At 40.4% G+C, this 16421-nt stretch overlaps 1 protein-coding gene across 1 annotated transcript in view; it reads left to right on the plus strand.

The window, feature by feature from the left end:
• Positions 1 to 16421, plus strand: part of LOC102773520 (ephrin type-A receptor 6) — a 433174-nt gene that overhangs the window by 398375 nt on the left and 18378 nt on the right. The gene's annotated exons all lie outside the window — the stretch shown is intronic.

Below are 16421 nucleotides of genomic sequence, written 5' to 3' on the forward strand. Positions count from 1 at the left end.
ACCGGGAAAGTTATATGCACATATTGCATATGTGCATAGCCCATGAACACAGACAATATGGTGAAGTCCTGGGAGAGGCGGGGGCAGGGGGGAGGGGGTCAATGGGGAAAAAAACACAAAGTGGACATCAGTAATACTATCAATAAAGAAAATTTATTAAAAATTAAAATAATTCAAATTACATTAGAAGATGAATATTAGAACACTTAAAAATATGATCTGTATTTTGATCAGAAAAAATATGGTTAGCTTTTCATGTTGTGCAGGTATTATTACCAGATTATATTCAAAGTGGTAATAAAAACAAAAATGGGCTATAATCTTACAAACTATTAATATAAACCTTTTTGTCTTCATACCTTATCTGAACTTTGCATGACACCAGCCTCAGACCACTAAAGCATTTCTGACTGTATATTCCAAGCAACGCCCTGTCCTTGACCCTTGTCTATCTCTTGAATGAATGTGCTTTTTTCAAATTATATTTAACATATAAATTTTGAATTTGCAAAAGAGAAGAGATGGTGGAAGATAAAAATAAGATCTATTATATCCACTTTATGCTTGCTAGTGGCAACTTGCCGGGGTTTGCCAGTATATAAATCCCAGTTTCTTTTATGTTAATAGTAAAAAATCAAGACTTTTTTATCTAACCAAAACTTTAAAACATCACTGCTAATCTGAAACCTGGATGGTAATCTTTTGATTCAATTCTCAAAGCCTTTAAATGGAATCAGACCCACCTACATGCAGTTTGGGAGTAAGCCTGGGAGTTCATGAACTAGTGCATGGCATTGCCTCCCCAAGCTGCTCTCTTTGTGTTCCTCTCGGTACTTTCCTGTGCCCTATGACTCCTCTTCAGTGTCTCTTGATTAGAAGGTTGGCTGGGGCTTTATTTACTCTACGCTGTTGTGCACTCCTACAACTGTATCTGCATGGAGGACCAGGGGAGAGGAGGACAGTCAGAAAAAACAATGCAAGGGGGTCACTCCACTTTCTCAGAATCACATTTTCAGTGAAGGGAGGGGACATTTTTCCTCATTAAAAATGTTGGCTCCCATCGGCTCCCATTCCTGGCCACCAGCACCACTACTACTAGCACGTGGTTGCCTGAGGCTGGGAATGAGAGAACAGAGGAGGAGAAAAATAAAACAATGGAAGAAGGGACTTCCACATTCTTCCTATTATAGGAGTTGCATTCCCACTTCCAAAGCCAAGGTGAGCAGGTTTGTCCTAGAGCTCAGGCTGTGACCTGGTGCCCACTTTCAGCCTACTCCAGGCTGCAGCCCAGCATGCACAGAAGGGACAGGGAGGTAAGGAAGAGAAGGATGGTAAGCTTATGACCAGATTGGCAATACTTCAGACTTTGGTATTCTCCAATATTCCCCCTTCTGCTAACTTTTTAGAATCTTCAACTATCTGCTGGGAGTATTGTGCCCAGAGTTTGTAGATAAGCAGGAGATACTGCATGCTTAGGCCATGCTTTAAAGAACCAACGCCCTTCTTCTGAATCTTAGGATGAAAGCCCACCAACCCACCATATATTTTTGTATGTCTTTCTATTTGCTTATTTTAGAGAAAGTTCACTTTAAGCATTTCTTTGGTTGCAATGAGAGCCTAGAATTAGTAGCAGGGCACTTTTATATACATTATCTCATGAGGACTTTATAGTATCCCCACTCACTGTCGAAAGGAAGGTTACGTTATTATTAGGAAACAAAATATTTATGTTTATTTACCCTTACGTTTTAAGGGTTTTTTTCTGTTTCTTTTTATTTTTCAATTCTCTAATCTTTCCTGCCTTCTCTACTTACATGACAGCAAAATTTAGTTTTTATAACTGCAAAACAGAATCTAGGAAAACAATAATGATACTTCCTAGTCTAGTTTCTTACATTTTGTAATTCTGATGTTTTGAGAAATGATGTTGATTACATATTTTACTGATAAGTCATTCAAGTTTTCTAAACCTACCGACTATTGAACATCAATGACAGAAAGGCAGTCAATTATATTAATACTAGAGGCCCGGTGCACAAAAATTTGTGCACTTGGGGGGGAGGGGGGTCCCTCAGCCCAGCCTGTGTCCTCTCGCAGTCTGGGACCCCTCAGAAGATAACGACCTGCTGGCTTAGGCCAGTTCCCGGGTGGCAGAGGGCAGGCCCAGTCCGTAGGGGCAGCCCCTGGTCGGGCTCAGAGCAGGGCCGATTGTGGAGTTGGGGCGCTGCCCCCTGTCATGCACAGAGCAGGGCGGATCGGGAGGTTGCGATGCCACCCTCAGTCACGCTCAGGGTAGGGCCGATTGGGGGGTTGGGGCCCGGCCCCCTGTCACACTCAAGGCAGGGTCGATGGGGAGGTTGCGGCGCCACCCCCTATCACACACAGAGCAGGGCCAATCAGGGTGTTGGAGGGCTGCTCCCTGTCACGCACAGAGCAGGGTCAATCAGGGGGTTGGGGAGCTCCCCCCTATCAGGCACAGAGCAGGAAAATCAGGGGGTTTGGGTGCTGCCCCCTGTCACGCTGATCCTGGTGCTGGGAGGCATATTACCCTTTTACTATATAGGATAGAGGCCTGGTGCATGGGTGGGGGCTGGCTGGTTTGCCCTGAAGGGTGTCCTGGATCAGGGTGGGGGCCCTCACTGGGGTGCCTGGCCAGCCTGGATGAGGGGCTGATGGCTGTTTACAGCTGGTCACACCCCCTTCAGGGTGGGGGTCCCCACTGGGGTGCCTGGCCAGTCTGGGTGAGGGGCTGAGGGCTGTTTTCAAGCTGGCGGGGGACTGAAGCTTCCAACTGCTCCTTTTTTTCTTTTTGTATTCTGGGCCAGCTTTAGCTCTGACTCCAGCTCTGAGGCCTCTGCTGCTGAAAGCAGGTATCTGGTTTGTTTGTGTTCTATAATCGAAACTCTGTATCAACTCCAGCTCTGAGATCCCAGCTCGCTGAAAGCAGGTTTCTGGGGTTTTGTTTAGCTTCTATATTTGTAACTATGTTTCTAACTGCAAACTCAGAGGCCGGCAAGGCAGGCGGAGAACGTTGGTTTCCTCTGTCACTGAAGCAAGCAAGCCTCATGTTAGCTTTCAGCTGCCTGGCTGTTGGCCGCCATCTTGGCTGGCAGTTAATTTGCATATAACCCTGATTAGCCAATGGGAAGGGTAGCGGATGTACGCTAATTACCATGTTTCTCTTTTATTAGATAGGACTAGAGGCCTGATGCACGAATACTGTTTGGCCATTCAGTCAATTTGCATATTACACTTTTATTTTTATAGATCAGTTCTTGTCATACAAGACACAGTTCAATATATCATCATATAATGAGAATAGTTTGAACATTTCATCACTGAATGATTTCATCAAATAATGAGAACAGCATTATGTGCCAACTAGGATTTCTCATGGTCCTTTGTCTTAAATTTTCTGATAATAAAAATAAATCTAAAAAACATTGCTAGCAATGTATAGCATATGCATTGAATTTTTAAAATAAAGTTTGTATGTAATAGGTATAATAGGTCATACATTTCTTGATTTTGTTTTAGAGACATAGTGTGTGTGTGTGTGTGTGTGTGTGTGTGTGTGTGTTTGTGTGTGTGTGTACACTTTCCAAGTGTATTTTAGTCAATACTCATTATCTGGCGATAATGAAATTTCAATACTCATTATCTGAAGATAATGAAATTTCAAACATCTATACAGGAAATTGTATTGAAAAGTATGTATTTAATTAGTATTAGTGGTATTGCAATAGCTCTACTCATATTGCATATGCCTTTAATACATGCTTTTCTATAAAAATTACCTTTATAATAGATATTTTATTGTTATTTAAGCAATCATAGTTTGAAATAGGAAACAATTTTAATTTAGATTATTTAATATGTAATTTTATAACAACATTTATATATTTTGTGTTTTATAGATCCACTTTTACCAAATTACATTGTATTTATTCTTTTAGCATCCTTCCTACTTTATTAGTTGGTACACGGCAACAGAAAATCAAGAAATCATTTCACAAATACTTTATAACTATTGACTTGTTTGTAATTTGATTTTTTTTCTACTGAATATACTCATTCCAATTATATGATTAGAAATTTAGGAGAGTGTAAACTTTTTGGTGAACATAGTTGATTAAATATATCCATTTACTTTCATTACCTTAGAACACTTCACCAAAAGAATTGAAGGGATATAGATGGTTTGTGCTAACAAGGACAAAACAAAGGGTGAAGGGAGAAGAAAGTATAGCAGATGAGAAAGGTCAACATGTCAACAGAATTGTGGAAAATGAAAATTTGAGGAGTGATAACTGACTTAGCCATGGTACCTGGGATGACTACCTTCAGGGAGACAAGCTGCTTTCACTTCCTGCTATTCTGTTTTGTCTCTGCCAAGGGGTGGAATTGCTAGATAAGAAGTAGAACTATGTTCATCTATAGTAGATACTGCCAAATAGTTCTCCAAGTGGCAGCACCAATTTAAACTTCTCCAGCAAGGTGTAGGAGTGGGTATCGCCCCATATCCTCACCAAAGTTTGTTTTGTGTGTCTTTTTCACTTTAGGCTTCCTGGTAAATGGTAACAGTGTTGCATTGTACTTTGAAATAAGTTTTTAAAGTTTGTCTCTAAGAAACCATGTATGATAGATAGGAGTTTTACATTATAGAAGGGAGTGAAATATGAAGACAATTATAAAAATAAGAATCCAAGGTGACTAAAGCAGTATGGTTTTTTATTTGTGACCAAGATATAGTAACATGTGCCTGAAATAAAGAAAACCCATGCAAAATATATGAAAAGTAACTCTTAAGACATAAAACATCAAATAACAAAGGACAGATATCATAGAGAGGTGGTAAATAAAGGAGGAATACCCTATAGTTGTCCTAATTTAGTCTTTTGAGAGGTTCCAGGTCATGCTGCAGGGAGAAGGGCCCCTGACTGAACCCAGTAGACTCCCTTCCTGGATTGAGAAGACGGGTATGAGAGTCCGTGTAGAACAGACAGCTGGATTTCACACGGTAGAAGATGGAAGAGTAGAGTGCTGCTCTGAAACAGAACTCCAGAGAGCTGTTGAGATTCTCTGTGAGTGTTCACCTGAGTTTTGCTAATAAACAGATAAACAAAGGAAATAACAGGAGGACATTATAAGCATGCAGTTCTTCCTAAAGAAGGCAGAAAAGAAGAAAATAGAACAAAAGAACAGATGGGACAAATGGAAAACAGGTATCAAGATGAACTTAACCTAACCATATCAGTAGTCACATCAAATGTAAATAGTCTAAACATGAAAATTTAAAGGCAGAGATTATCAGTTTAGACTTAAAAAAGACAAGACCTAGGTAAGTACTACATATAAGAAGCATATTTAAAATATAAAACTTAAAATAGGTAAAAATAAAAGGGTACAAGAAAACTTTTGTGGTTAATGGATATGTTCACTATCTTAATTGTGGTAAAGATTTTACAATTATATGCATATGTCAAAATTTATCAAATTGTACACTATGTCCAATTTTTCACATGCCAATTCCATTTCAATAGAGCTGTTGAAAAGAGCATAGTATATGTGGGAAGTGGTAAGAAGTCTAAAATTTCTGTATCAATAAAATGCAGTAAGTTTGGAAAAATAGGTGTGACCTCCATTCTGAAGGAATTTAAATACTAAACTGAGTTTGGTCTTTATTCCAGAGATGAGGTGTTAGCAAACTTTTTCTATAAAGGGTCAGATAGCATATATTTAAGGCTTTGCAGACCAATAGTCAAAATCAAAGATATCATATACCTATACAATGTCTGGGGAGGCAGGCGTATCTGAGATGATTGCAGTAGTGCAAGATGTGTGGATTTACTTAATAAAGCTTTAGAATTATGGGTGGAAACTAAAATAGAATCACTGTAGATCTTCCTTATCCATTCATCCATTGATGGATACTTAGGTTGTTTCCATATCTTGGCTACTGTGAATAAACATGGGAGTGCAAATGTCTTTTTGATACACTGTTTTCATTTTCCTTGGCTACAAACTAGACAGTGGGATTGCTGGATCATATGGTAGTTCTATTTTTAATTTTCTGAGGAACCTCTATCCTGTTTGTTTTGTTGTTGTTGTTTTATAGTGGCTGCACCAATTTACATTCCAAGCAACGGTGCACAAGGGTTACATTTTTCCTCACATCCTCACCAACTGTTAATCACTTGTCTTCTTCATGATAGCCAAAAATATAGATGTGAAATGATATGGTTTTGATTCACATTTCCCTGATGATTAGTAATGGTGAGCTTCTTTTTATGTATGTGTTGGCCATTTGTATAATTTTTTTAGAGAAATGTTTATTCATTTCCTATGCCCATTTTTAAATTAAATTGTTTGAGGTTTTGCTTCTTGATTATCATGTGAAGGGCTCTGGATTTAATGGGGGTGGGGGAGGGAGTGTGGAATAGGCCAAGGATCCAAACTGGCGAATTCCCTGATATTCATGACCCTCTCCAGTCTCAGGCTAGCGGCACAGCCAGGTGAGTCTGGGGCTCCCACACGATGATGGCTGATGTCCTGCACGGGCTTCCAGATGCCTGGGTGGGCTGTGCCCCCTCCCCTACCACCCCCCGCCACTCCCTCACACTCCCAACCCTAAACATATAAACTTGCTTGGCACCAGGAAAAAAAAAGTGTTTGAGGTTTTGTTTCTGCTGTTGTTGTGGAGTTGTATGAGTTCTTTAGTAGTATAATATTTTGGAAATTAACCCTTCATTATACACATGGTTTGCAAGAATTTTATGCCTTTTCATTGGTTGCTTTTGCTTTCTTGCTTTCTTTCTTTTTTTTTTGGTTGTTTCTTTCACTGAGCTGAAGCTTTTTAATTTGATGTCGTCCCACTTCTTTATTTTTGCTCTTGTTGCTTCTGGTTTTTTTTTTGTCATATTCAAAAAAAGTATTGCCAAGAATGTCAAGGAGCTTTTCCCTCATCTTTTCTTTTAGGAGTTTTCGTTTTAGGTCTTATATTAATTATCAAAACTCAGGTGAACACTTGCAGAGAACCTCTGCATTTCGAGTTAATTTCTGTGAGTGGAGTAAGATAGGGGGTTCAATTCCATTTTTCTGTATGTAGTTATCCAGGTTTCCCAATATATTTATTGAAGATACTATCCTTTCCCCATTGTATATTCTTGGCTCCCTTTTCAAATATTAGTTCACTATTTATGTAGGAGTTTATTTCTGGGTTCTTTATTCTGTTCCAGCAGTCAACATGTCTAACTTTTATACCACCACCACATGGTTTTATTTACTATAACTTTATAGTGTTGCTTGAAATCAAGAAGCGTGATGCTTCCCATTTTGTTCTTCTTTGTGATTATTCCTTTGGCTATTTTGAGTTTTTTTTGTGTGTTTCCATACAAATTTTAGGATATTTTTTTTCTATTTCTGTAAAAAAATGGCATTGAAATTCTGCTAGGAGTTGCATTGAATCTATAGTTTGCTTTGGGTGATATGGACATTTTAACAATATTAATTATTTGAGTCCATGAACACAGGATATCTTTCCATTTGTTTTTTTATCTCTTTAATTTTTCATTAGAATCTTATAGTTTTTATTGTATTGATCTTTCACTTCCTTGGTTAAGTGTATCCCTAAGTACTTTATTGATTTTAATTAAGTTATATTATGAATAGGGTTGTTTTCTTTACAATTTTTATGAACAAAGTCAATATAAAACTCTTAGAAAAATATGTATAATAAAAATGACAAATATAACATTCATATTGCTAATAAACAACTATTATAAATTAATAGAAAAAACAAGCAATCAATAGAAAAAGATGAAAGCATGTAAAAGGCAGTTGATACGTAAGTATAACAATATGGCCAATAAAACTATGAAAAAATATGCAATATTAGTTGCAATCAAGCAACTTCAATTAAAGTAATAATGGTATTTAACTTCACATATTATTAAAAGGTTAAAAAGGGACTAACATTAGTTATAGGGATTAGTGGGATGAAGGGTTAGGATGCTTTCTTACATTGTTGTGACTTTTTAGAAATGCTTAGGAATGAAACATGTATGTATTAAAACAAATAGTAGACATACCCTGACCCAGAGCTCCTACTCTTGGGAACTGAAACATAAACATCATCACAAAGATGTTTATTTCAGCATAATGTAGAAAGTATTTCTCTTAGCTGGGAGATTGTTGATAGAAATACTACATATATATTACAAAGATATAGTTGGTAATTGAGAAAAACAGTATAAAGTTTATTTATATTATCTGTTGTAGAATTAACAATAATAAATTCTTCTGATCATACATATATGATCTATGCAGCAGTGTGTTGGCATTTTAGGAAAGTGATATTTGAAGAGGAAAGGAGAAAGAATTGGTGCAAATAAGTCAAATGTCTAAATGAAATTTTAAAATAAATATCCATACACACAGATAATATATATGATGATCTTATTTATATAAACATAATGTTTTGGATATATAAATAAAGATATATTAAAAAGTTATAGAAAATTAAGGTTTGACTTGAATATCTGAATAGCTTTTTTTAAAAGAAAATGGTTTTAACCACTTTATGTGAATAGCTTTTTTAACTATTAATTCAGATAATCTTTAGCTTTCCAACTACATATTTTACAGTATTGACAGGTATTGGAAAACTATTCTTGTCCTGATGGTTTGTTTTTTTGTCAGTTAGCTTACATACCCTAGAAACAGTGAAATAAGGAAGGGGTAAAGAAAGAGAGAGGGATATATAAGAAAGCAATTTAAAAGTTCTCAACACATAGCTACTGATATCCCTTCTTTTTAAGATTTAAAAAAAATATGTTTTATTGTTTTTAGAGAGAGAAAAGGAAAGGGAGAGGGAGATAGAAACATCAATGAGAGAGCAAAACAACCATTGGCTGCCTCCTGCATGCCCCCTACTGGGAAATGAGCAAATACCCAGGCATGTTCCCTGACCCGGAATTGAACCAGCAACCTTCTGGTGTAGGGGACATTGCTCAACCAACTGAGCCACGTCACTGAGCCTGATATCCTATCCTCTCTAATAAAAGACAAAAAGGGTAATTAACCGTACCTCCGCTACGCTTCCCATTGGCTAATCTGGGTGATATGCAAATTAACGGCCAACAAAGATGGCCGTTAATTTGCATATGTAGGTGCCAAGCTATGGAGCGAAGCTGGCTGGCCCTGGGCAGGAGCAGTGAGCGAAGGCTGGCATGGCCAGCGAAGAACAAAGGGGGGGGGCTTAGCTAAGGCTTAGTGCATACTCCCTGGTGGCCCCACAGCAGGGCATCCTGGCAGCCTCCTGACAGGAGGGTGACTGGGAGAGCCGAGTGGGGCAGGGGCTGCAGGGAGCCATGGAGGGGCAGGGCGGCTGGAGCCAAGTTCCTGGGAGTCTGAGGAGAGTGCTTGACAGGAGCCCGGACTGCAAAGAAGGAAGAGGAAGCGGCCACGGGGAGCTCTTCCAATCCCCCTGCACAGACACCCTACTCCAGCCCCACACCCCCGAGGAGACGGGGAGGCTGAGCAGACAGGGAGAAGACCCAGCCTTGGGGGTAGCTGCAGCCCATATCTCTGACTCCCAATCTTTTCCCCTGCCACCCCCGCGAGGGGCGCCCACAACAATAGCACACCTGCGACAACCCGTCAGCGCCCCCGAGGCACCCGAGGCTCGTGGCCTGCCGCTGCTGGGTCCCCTCTGCTGGGGCCAGGCACGCCTCTCCTCCCTACAACACCAGACCCAGGTGAAGACAGGCCTAAGCGGCCCCTCAGGGTCAGACTCATCCCCCCCAACACCCCCTCCCTGACAGCAGTGGTGCCGTCTTCGCAGCAGAAGTGCATCAGTTGGACATCCCCCCAGGGCTCCCAGACTGTGAGAGGGCACAAGCCACACTGAGGGACCCCCTTCCCCCCAGTGCACGAATTTTGTGCACCAGGCCTCTAGTCCTATATAATAATAGAGGAATATGCAAATTAGCCAGGATGCTGTAAAGTCAGGACTGAACAGCAGGGACCTGAGGCTGCATGGCACCTAGCCAGGGCGAGGGACCTCAGGCTGTGCTCCCTGCCCGGTGGGGCTTGATGGTGGACCTGAGGCCATGCCCTCTGCCCGGCGGGGCTTGATGGGGACCTCAGGCCACGCTCCTCGCCCCAGCAGGGGACCTGAGGCTGCGCCCCCCCACCGTAGTTGCTTGATGGGGGTGGGGCCGGCCAGGTCTGGGTCTCACCCAATGGGGCTGGGGCCGGCCGGGTCTGGGTCTCCTGTGTTTTTGAAGCGCGTGCTGGTGGTGGGCAGGGACTTGACTCTGGTTCCCGCGGCGTGCCCCAGACTCTGACAGGAGGGAGATTTTCATATACATTTTACTAATTTTCTTTCATCTCTGACACTTCTGTTATAGAGAAAGGGCAAATAGCAATATTAAAATATTTCTTCTCATTAATTCCCTTTTAATGTGTACAAATTTTGTTCACCAGGCCACTAGTTTTCAATAAAAATACAAACAAATCATGAACCCACTAACTGAAAATATGTGTAGAATAACCGTGCAACTTACAGAGTTCTAGTAATCTCATATTAGACATTAGTGGCTTAATCACTTAATCATTTACTCATTCAATTTTTCAAGCACTTATGAGACTAAATAAATACTTGAAATATACTAAGCATTGTGGCTATAAGAATGGTAAGGCCTGTGTCTGGGTTGTGTATTTACAAGAAGTTTAGGTGATAGTGTGGTACAGTATTTATATTTTAATATGATTAATATGATAAGAGACATACATGCTACATACCATTCATGTGTGTTACATAAAGCAAATGTGACTGGCTGGAATAATGGTTTTCTAACTTTTTAACAGCATAAACTTAATTTTTGAATAAACTAATAGACTTAGTTTGAATACTAAAATAGATAGGGTAATATTTTAAGAGTTCAAATATATAAGTTCAAATTTTTAAGGTTTTCAAAGGCAATTTTGATGTACACAAACATTTGAAATCAGGGATAGCCTTGAGAGTTGCAGCACCAATATCCAATTTAAATGTAGTGGTTTGTTTGTTTGTTTGTTTGTTTCAACAGACCAAAAAAATCTAAATTTACATGGATAATAAATGCAAATGGAATTTTTTTAACATCCAGCTCACCTTGCCATATTATTTGAGCAGTAATTGAATCATTTTTAAGATCTTTACCAACTGCCTCCATCTACTCTTTCAACAACTTTCCTGTATGTCATATAGCAGTGTTAACTATGCATCATGATGTATATTATCTATATATATAAAAGGCTAATATGCGTAGTGTCCCCTTGGGAGTTTGACTGAGAGACCAGGAGTTAGATTGCTCACTATGATGTGCGCTGACCACCAGGGGGTGGCATAGAATGAAGGTATGGCCCAACCGGCAGCAGGCAGCCGAGGAAGGAAGGCCCTGGCTGGAAGCCAGAAGGCCCTGATTGGCCGTGATCGCCGACCAGGTCTAGGAACCCTACCAGTGTACGAATTTTGTCCACTGGGCCTCTAGTATTCCTAATAATTATTTCTTTTACATCTGGAATTTTGTACCTTTTGACTTCCTTCTTCTAATACACCTTCACCCCATTCTTCCTCTGATACCCACAAGTCTGATCTCTTTTTCTGTGATTTTAGTGTTTATTGTTGGTTGGATTTTTAGATTCCACATATAAGTGAGATCATACAGTATTTGTCTCCATTGAACTTTCATTGCAGTCCTATAGCATACACATTCCTAATAAATTTATTTTTAAAAATTGCCTTTTTCAAAAAGTGACTTAAATGACCTTTATAATATTTAAGTTATATCTCAAATAAAATTGGAATATACAGATGCTAGCCCCCATTTTACATTTGCATATTCCCTCTAAATTGATTGGGGTATTATGCTTATCTATTTATATAAAAGCCAAGCGATATTTTTTTTTAATATATTTTATTGATTTTTTTACAGAGAGGAAGGGAGAGAGATAGAGAGTTAGAAACATCGATGAGAGAGAAACATCGATCAGCTGCCTCCTGCACATCTCCTACTGGGGATGTGCCCGCAACCCAGGTACATGCCCTTGACCGGAATTAAACCTGGGACCTTTCAGTCCGCAGGCCAATGCTCTATCCACTGAGCCAAACCGGTTTTGGCACCAAGCGATATTTTTGATGGAACAACTGGAACGACCAGTCACTATGATACGCACTGACCACTAAGGGGCAGACCCTCAACGCAGGAGATGCCCCCAGCCCACAGGCCCTGATCGCCAATGGGGTCTGCCAGCCAACCTCCTAGTCCCTCCCCATGGCCAGGCCTCCAGGCTGGGACAAAGAACCAGGGGTGGGTGGTGGCGGACGCAGCCCCTTTCCCAGGGTGGGCTGAGGCCAGCTCCCTCCTCGGGACCGGCGGCCAAACTCTTGGGTCCCTCCCTCATCCCTCCTCCATCCCTCCCCCAGCCGGCAGGCCCTGATTAGTCCACTGCCTGCCCGCCATGGTGGTGGTTGGCCCCTCCCCGCAGCCAGCAGGTCCCCATCACCCAACTGGGGTGGGCCCCAGGCTAGGATGGGGAACCGGGAGTGGGTGGCAGCGGATGTGGGTAGTGAGGGAAGGAGAAGAGGGGGGGAGATAAAGAGGTGGGGAACCATGCAGGGGCGGCATGCAGGACAGCAAGGGAAGGAGGGGGCGAGGCTGCAGGGAGGTGGGGAATCTGATCAGCCCTGATCGCTGGCCAGGCCTAGGGACCCCACCCATACATGAATTTCATGCACTGAGCCTCTAGTAAATATTACAGTAGATTATATTATTTAAATTTATAATTAAGTTCAATATTTTTATTTGGCAAAGTATTAAAAATGTATACTATAAAATATATTTAGTTATTTTGAACCACATAATTAAGTAGAAAATAATATTACTGACAAAATATATGTAAACTGGATTTATTGAATAGCTTATGAAATACATTGTCTTGTCACTATTGTTATAAGATTACATTTACAAATTAAATATTTGCTAAAGAATTTTTTAATGAAAATATTAGTGAGGTAATTACATATTATTTATGTACTCTGCATTTTGACAGATTTTGAGAAATATATTTTTCTTATATTTAAAAAAAAAATTGTCAACCCATAACTTCAGGTGTTTCTAATGTGCAGCCAGAATTAAGAACCAGTATTGCAGACTAGAGCTTTTCAAATAGACTATGCTTGCAGCCCCCTGGGAGTTGTCTATAATTGTAGTTTCTGATTCAGTGAGTCTGGAGAGGCCATGACTGCTTTTAGAGCAGGAGATGCTGATGTTACTGGTCCTGGGAAAGGCACTTTGAGTATGGAGACCCTTCCAAGACAAGATTCCCATGAAATCCCAAAATGATTCCCAAGCAGATAGAAGCTCCTTGTCCCGTTCTCTAGGGGAAAGGACTTCTTTTTGTATTTTTATTTTTTTAAATCTTTTTGAGTGTGCAAGGAAAAAAAAAGCTGCCAGTAGAACGCTAGGTCCTTCATGCCTGTTCTAGAGGGAGCAGCCTGGAGTGGGAAGGGAGGAAAAAGGCTTCCCTTACTCCTATCCCCCTCACCCCCCGCCTTTGCTATATTTAATCTTACATATGCAGGTTTATTTTGTTGTTCTTGTTCTGTGCTGTCCCTGCCACACCCCTCTCCCTTGTACACTCCCCCACCCCAAGACCACCGTCTGTTAACCCTGCCAAGCCTGCGCTGAGGCTAGGTGCAGCTGGCTCCCACTAAGTGACGGCAGCTAGGTCACTGCAGGGAAGCCAACCCCAGCTGCTGAGAAGCTCACCTTTGGCACCAGTGTCAGTCCCTGAGGCCTCGGTGAAGGTGCTGGGCCCACACAGGCTGCCCCACCTGCACCCACAGTGGAGTAGGCCTGGCCAGGCACAAAGACAACACCTGCGCTGCAGGGCTGGCGAGGCCTCAGCCAGAGGGACAACCTCCTGCCTAAATATTTTGATGATAGTGTTTTTATTGATTAGCCATACAGTATTAGTTAATTTATTATCAAGTTACAGAAGAGACTGTGTTGTTATTTAAGTACCACCATTCACAGCTTAATAGATACTGCATAACCAACCATTTAATAGTAATTTTACTGTACAGAATTGATCATTTTACTTCTTAATTATTGGATCATTTACAAGAAGTATTTTTATAAAAGCAAACATAAACTCTCAAAAATAACACAGTAATAATGTGTGTGTGTGTTTGTGTTCATGCCTAGTACATAGTGTATTTCTACTATCAATAAGATTGCATTCATTTAGATTTGTACAAATATTCATCAACAGATGTACCCACAGTAAGATAGTTATTTTATTTTGACTCATTTAGGTAAGAATTAAATTTACTCCAAAAAAGTTATGGCTGCCCTTGCTGATTTGGCTCAGTGGATGGAGTGTTGGAAATAGAAATTGATGTTTCTATCTCTCTTTCCTTCTCCTTTCCTCTCTGAAATCAATAAAAATATATTTTTTTAAAAAAATTAATGGCAGTTATTTTTTTCTGTCCTCAATATATAAGCAGAAGCCCTAACCATATATTTATTATTGTTAAATTAGGATTTTTGTATATTTTTAAATAGAACATTTTATGAAAATATGTTGAGTTCTAAAATAACTAGTTTGTTAAAAACATTTATTAATGTAATATATGTCCCTGGAAAATTACTTTAATTTTGTATGATAGTCTTAATTTAGAAAGTGGCCAGCAGTGATTTCTCTAAGACCAGAAATAACTAAGCTTTTTTACCGTTCTTGACCTTTGGATGTACACCTAGCATAGGATCCTTTTTTCTAGGTTTTCCATTCCTGTAAAAATGTACTCTGAAAATAATATGGATTTAAGCAAAGATAAAAATCAATAACACTATTCATCATATAACCTTACTCATTTATATGTTAATGTTCATGATTTTTGGTGAAAATTTAGTCATTTGCATTCCATTTTTATGTTTTTGCCATGTGCATATAGCATATATACCTTATCCTATCTAATAATAGACAAACAGGGTAATTGACCTTACCTTCACTAAGCTTCTCATTAGCTAATCAGCAAGATATGCAAATTAACCACCAACAAAGATGGCAGTTAATTTGCATATGTAGGCGTGAAGCAGGGGAGCAAAGACTGAAGGTGGCTCCGGCCAGAGCAGCGATCAAAGCGGCTTCGGCCATAGCTAAGATCTGGAAACAGCCTAAGTGCCCATCAGTAGATGAATGGATCAACAAAGGCTTTTTTTGGGGGGGTGGGGGGGAGCAGGCTTTGATTGTTGCTCCGGCAGGAGCAGCAAAGGCTTTGAAGGCGGCTCTGGCCTGAGCGAAGGCCTGGGTCCCCGGTGCTGAAGGAAAACCGGTGCAGGCAGCCAGGAGAAAGGAAGGCCTATTGCATGAATATTTTCGTGAAACAGGCCTCTAGTTTATTTAATATTTGTCTACTCACTTTTTAACTAATTCAAAATTTTAAAGTACATTTATTTCAATATAATAAATAGAAAAGTTATGTGACTAAAAAGTCATCACTGCCAATTCAGTATCAACAAGATTCCCAGACTTGGGGTTTGGTGAGCTGGGAGAATTTATTCAATCAAAACAAATCAATTGTGAAACAGTGTGTCTGTGAAACAGTTCAGTTGTTTAACAGCATGGATATGGAACAGCACAGCTTGGGACAGGCCAGGTGAGGCAGCCCACGCAAGGAGGCTGCAGTGTCACCGCTCCCATGCCACAGCTCTGCTCAGACAAGACACTTCCACTTTGCCCCAGCGAGACAGCTCCTCTCCAGTGTTACAGCTTCTGCCAGGGAAACACAATTTTCAATGGAAACAAAGTGTGCTCCAAGAGCTAGAGGGGAGATTGATGCAGTTTCCAACCCTTGTCCCTGATTAGTCCATTTCTATGCAAATGAGAACTCCAAATACTCATGGTTTGCTTGGTCCAAATAGCAGCATCCTCATTGGTCAGATGGAGCCATTCTGATTGGTTGGTGAAATGCAAATGCGGATATAGCTGCACAGCTCTGGTTGCATGGGGAAAGTCTCAATCTTATTGGCAGCATTTTTGTCCTAGGAGCTCTCTCACAAGGGTCTACTCAGAAGGCAGGAGCACAGGACAGCAGGCTTGGCAGGTTACTCGGTGGCTTTTCACAGTGTGCATGAGAGGCCTCTGTCAACAATGGCTGCGAGACTCTGGTTATAAATTTGGGCTTGATTAACCATAAGGAGCCCTTCTTGGCAGGTATATTCTTATCGGGGTCAACACTTGTTTGCCATAATAAATAAAAATGATTAAAAATAAAGCAATATAGTTATCAAAACGATAACTGGATCTTGCTTGCTAAGGTCTCTGAGTAAAAGGCCAGCTCTCATTTTGTTAAAAAAAGGTTTTTATGT

This window comes from Myotis davidii, unplaced genomic scaffold (genome assembly GCF_000327345.1).
Source record: "Myotis davidii unplaced genomic scaffold, ASM32734v1 scaffold417, whole genome shotgun sequence".
Taxonomy (NCBI): domain Eukaryota; kingdom Metazoa; phylum Chordata; class Mammalia; order Chiroptera; family Vespertilionidae; genus Myotis; species Myotis davidii.